Source organism: Crocodylus porosus, unplaced genomic scaffold (assembly GCF_001723895.1).
Source record: "Crocodylus porosus isolate Cpor-Errol unplaced genomic scaffold, CroPor_comp1, whole genome shotgun sequence".
Taxonomy (NCBI): Eukaryota; Metazoa; Chordata; order Crocodylia; family Crocodylidae; genus Crocodylus; species Crocodylus porosus.
The window spans coordinates 62,302,078-62,307,351 of record NW_017728931.1 but is presented as its reverse complement, the minus strand read 5'-3'; the positions used below and the strand labels follow the sequence as shown (position 1 = coordinate 62,307,351).

The window sequence follows — 5,274 nt, the reverse complement described above, 5'->3', positions numbered from 1 at the left end:
GCAACAAACCCGTGCTGGCTATCCCTTAGAATGTTAGACTGGGCCAGTCCATCAAGGATGGCCTTTTTAATAAACTTTTCTAAGATCTTCCCCACGATAGAAGTCAGGCTAATGGGCCTGTAGTTAGCCGGATCCACTCTCCTCCCTTTCTTGAAGATCGGTACCACATTGGCCTTCTATCAGTCTTCAGGCACTACACCAGAGCGCCAGGAGTTTTCAAAGATCCGTGCCAGGGGCTGGGCTATGACGCTCACCAGCTCCTTGAGTACCCTGGGGTGCAGATTTTCTCAAAGAGCCTCCCTGGACCGAAGTAAGATTAATGGGCCTGTAGTTACCTGGGTCCTCCTTCTCCCTTTTTTGAAAATGGGCACCACATTAGCTCTTTTCCAGTCCTCTGGCATGTGGCAAGAGCACCATGAGCGCTTGTAAAGCCTTGCCAGAGGTCCCGCAATGACCCCGGGCCAATTCCCTCAGCACCCTGGGGTGGAGATCATCTGGACCTGCTGATTTAAATATGTCCAGCCACACCAGAAGTTTCCTAACTAGGTCCTCCCTGACCTTGGGCCTGGCTGTGCCTCTCCTGAGAATGAAAGAACAAAAGAAAGAAAATTGCCTCCTCAATATGCAAATTTTCCCACCAAAGTAAACTGGTTCTCATGACAGGTAGCTTCTACATGCAGCCTGCATGCCTGAGGGACATGGGAAAGGGAAGTGCTGGAATGGAGGCAGAGGCAGGTCCGCCTCAGGGGCAAAGATCAGCGCAGCACTTAGGGAAGCTCAGGGCTTAACTTGTGGCATGCCAGACAAAAAACGGTTAGCCACAACTAGCCTAGAACAAGCAATATTCACTCTTTGGAGGGACATATATGGGGCTAAAAGAACTAAACCATTGGGCTGCACAGTCTACAGCATTTGCTTCTAATAAGAAACATATATTAAAACATTCAGAAAATTACTAGGCAAGTAACAGGTAAATGATACATACATAATTTTAAATGTATTTTGCACGTAGCTGTTCCTAAAACTAGCAGCTCCTCCCTTTCAGGCCTCTACAACTGAATTTACTGTAACTATGGTAGTCTAGCTTTCTGGGTAGAGAAATAAAATATGCAACTCAAACAATAAGTTACAACAAAAAAACAGAGATGTGGGGCGGAAAATTTTCCAGTGCTTTATTTTTCCGTGGGAAATTTTCCATTTCTAAAAATTCATTGTTTCATAAAATTCATTAGTAACAATGAATGGATGGCAATACAATATTAGGCAAGCCTGGCAGTTTCAAAGCTGTAATTAATGTTTTTCAGGTGATTATCCCTAAGGAGTGTGTGAGAGAGTACATATTTGTTCTATTGATTGTGAGCAGGAGGATAAATACACTCGCATAATAATCCAAGCTAAAAATCAAGTTATGAATTCACCCAATTGGCTGCGCAGGTCAGATCAAAAACAAAGCTAAAATTCTTATTTCATCTCAGACTGCAAGTGAAGTAAAACCAAAACTAAAACTGTGATTAATTTTTGTTTCACTTTCATTTCAGCAAACATACAGAACAGTGTCTCATTTTTCTTGACTCAGGGAAGTTGTAAGTGTTTGCATAAGAGTTGTTAGTTTTTAATGCTTTTGGTTTGAAGGAGTCATAATAATGCCTAATCAGAAAAAAACTAGTGTGTGGCATCATTATAGAGTTCAAGCCACTGAAGGAAGAAAAAAGTTGGTAGATGTAAATATTGTGGGCAGGAGTATGCTAACAATACAACAAGAATGAAGAAATATTTAATAACATGTAGAAAATGTCCTGAAAGCGCACAAGCCATATACAGCAAGCTAATGCAACAAAGTGGTGGAACAACATCATCTGTATAGACTAGCATTTATGTTGTTTTAAAACATTATAATTTTAAAAGTTGTTAAAGCAACTCTGGACTATTATTTATTTAAAATATTTGTATCCTGCTTTTTGCTTGTGCTAAGCACCCAAAGTGATTTAGGCTTAACAATATCTTTTTTTAAATACATAATAGATAAACAGTTAACTGTTTCAATCCAGAAGAGCAAGCTTAGTCCTCTGACTGAGAGGAGAGGCCAGACTATACTTCCCTTTGGCTCTGCAGTCCCAAGGCAACTGAGCAGCAAGCTGAGCAGCAGTGTTATTTCTGGAAGGGAGGAGGGAAGCAAGCTTTATGCTGGTTCTCCTTCTCTTTCTCATGCATGAGGCCAGACTGGACTAGGCTAAAATAAAAATCTTTTCCCCTTTTCATTGTTGGAATTTGGTAGCTCAGCTGAAATAGCAGATTTGCAAAAAATGGAAAATAAAAATGTTGAGCTGCCAGGTCTGAGGGAAGAAGCAGGATCCTTGCTTTTAGGATCACTGTCACCAGATACGTGATCCACCATGAGTAGCTGTTCAAGATAATCAAGCTTTGTGGACAAAATGTTAAAAAATCAAGGAAAAGCAGATAAGACATTAGCTCAAGCTATATTTGCAAGTGGTATATCTCTTTCTGTAACTGAAAATCAGTACTGGAAGGAACATTACAAACTAATTTGCCCATCATATAAGTTACCGTCACGTTATTATGGACACAGACAGATGGGGAGCGTGGCTCCTGCCAGACAGGGGGTGTGGCTCCAGCCCAAAATGCCGTCTGGTGACCGTTCGCCATCTCTCCCTCTCAGCATCTGGCTGGCTGCGCGCCACAGCTCCCATCCCTTCCCCTGGCATCCGGCATGCTGTGGTGTTTTTTTATTTAGGTAAGCGTGCCGTTGGGTGAAAAATGTTGGGAAATGCTGGATTATGCCACCTTGGCTGCTCCACTTCGCCCCAGGACTCCCCAGCCTCGAGGCTGGGCTTTAGTGACCATAAGGACCACTGAATCCCACTGGGGAGCCAGCATTTTATTTTTTAGTAAGGTTGTTTTCTTTCTTTTGATTTTGCAGATGATGTCTGATTTCACAAGTTTCCATAGACTCTGCAAAAATCACTAATTAAGTAGGCTCCTAATGACAAGATATGGTGTTTACCTTTGCCAGACCTGAAGTCCTGAATCATGCCATGTCAATTTCCACAGGGACATTCAGGGGCACAGACGGGGAAAGACAGAATCTGGGATCTGAGGCTGGTCTAGATTGGTCCTAAAGCCAGGTCCACCTGTGCCAGACCCAGCAGGTAGGGCGCCATACACTGCACGTGCCTCAGCCCAGCCCTGCACCCTGCCTGCCGACCTGTTGGGCTGCTCTGGAGTGTCACTGCACACAGCCCCCGCTGCAAACCGGCCTCATGTGCTGGACCCGGCCTGGGCAGCGGGCTCCGGGCAACGTGAGGGCTACGTGTAGGCGGCGGGGCTGGAAGCAGCTCACGTGCCTGGTGCGGGGCACACGCTGTGGCAGGCCCCGCAGGCGGCACGCGGGGCTGAGCTGTCGGCCTTCCCCTGCCTGCCTCGGGTAGCACTGCTGAACTGAGCGCCGCCGCACAGCGGAGCCGAACGGGGCATCGGCAGCCGGCGAGACCGGCCCGCGCTTCCTGCGCCACTTCAGCCCGGCCCGGCCTCGCCCTAGGGCCCGCGGCGCCTCCCTCCTTCAACGCCTCACTCGGATGGAAAACTCTGAGGCGCCACGAGCCCGGGCCCCGCCGCACCGCCCAGGGCCCCCGCCCGCCACGACCGCGCAGACACTCACCCCTCGGCAGCCACCAACCGTTTAAAAATGGCGCCTCGGCTCCCGCCACTGCCTGTCCCGCCCCCTCCCATGAGCCTTCCCGGGACCCGTCCGCTCGTCAACGGCCGGCACCAGGAGGGCCGCCGGGCTTAGCCGCCGTGGGGCACCACGGGAACGCGGAAGCGGGAGGCAGCGCTGGGAGACGCGCGGTTGCTGGGGAAACGGGTCGGGGCGCGGCGGGAGAGCTCAGCCCCGCCCCCGCCCCCGCCCCCGGAGGCAGGCGCTGAAGCTCGGCTGTGACTCACTGCCTCTCCTCCCTCCTCGACCAACACATACAGACCCCTGCCCTCTGGTTAGTGTGTGCGTACACACACACCCCTCTGCCAAAATCTCTCTGAAAATTGATTTCTGCTTAGAGGGAGAACTAAACTGGTTCTGGTGCAATAGGCCCCTTTTTGTGTCAGGGCAGTGGTTCTCAACTCTTTTCAGATTCAAGCCTCTAGGAAAACGCCAGCTCTAAGTTCTCCCTCTTTTTAAATGTGGAAAAATAATAGTGGACCAATTCTTCTGTTGCAAAGACCTCTGAAACCCCACACTGATGCTTTATCTCCACCCAGGATGCTTTTAACACATGGGTTCCTGTGTGAAATCTTTAGGTTTATACCTTGCAAATCATATTTACGCACCTAGCAGGGTAGGATAACCTGTAGCACTCAAAAGGATCTCCAGGCACTCTGGTTGAGTTTAAGACAAGATAAATAAATAAATAAGCTGCATCATGCCTGTCCCAAGGTCACATTATGTTTCCAACTCAGCAGAAACATGTTCAAGATATCCAGATCACTACAAATAAATAAAAACAAGTTTTTTAAATGTGACAAAAGAATTACAATTACAATTACTTCCCCTAGGGGTTTTTATAACCCTAGGTACCAGAACTGCCCGTGTTACAATTTCTCAAAGATCAAGAACAGTAGGTGTAGATCATGTCTTTAATACTTGTCTCTCTACTAGAGAAACTCATGTACAGATCGATGATTCAGTACAGATTTTTATAACCACTTTATGATGAGTATCTTGACAATTTTAGGAGAGAGATGAAAACAAATCAAGTTTTTGAAGTATCATGAAATCCATAGTGTTTCTATGCAATACCAAATTAACATGTAGTAACAAAAAATTGTATGGTTTTTCTCCCACAAAGCTAAAAAAGATGAATTCACACAAGTTTTGGATGCAAAGCAGTCCTTTAATAAAGTTTTAACACGTAGCTCTTCTGAAAAATGTGAATAAACAAGCATAAAGGGGTTCCAAATTCATTGTTGCTTTTGATTTCCATATCAAACATACTCAGTTTTAAAAGGATTTTTCATTTCCTGGCAGTCCAGGAAATACCATATAATTTTCAGTCTGAAATTCAAATGTGGCTCTTTCATCCTTCTGCATCATCTGTAGTAAAAGACACTGTGACCTAAATCCTACCCTTAGTAACATTTTTGCAATCCTTTGACTAGATAGCTGTAATGGGGATTAATTTACTAACTAACTGATTCTCCTGATGTGCAAGGAGCAGGAGCCCAAATAATTCCATACTGATCCTGCAAGTCTCAGAAGTAAAG

General features: G+C 46.0%; 1 protein-coding gene across 3 annotated transcripts in view; it reads right to left on the bottom strand.

Moving 5' to 3' along the window:
* The window catches only part of CEP83 (centrosomal protein 83), a 52,444-nt gene extending 48,682 nt beyond the window's left edge, over window positions 1-3,762 (bottom strand). The window contains exon 1 of one of the 3 annotated variants that reach the window (XR_002102929.1): window positions 3,677-3,762. The gene's annotated coding sequence lies outside the window, so the exon portion shown is untranslated. The remainder of the gene's footprint in view (window positions 1-3,676) is intronic. The other 2 variants (XR_002102928.1, XM_019545237.1) reach the window with 2 other exon arrangements.
* Window positions 3,763-5,274: the final 1,512 nt, after the last annotated feature.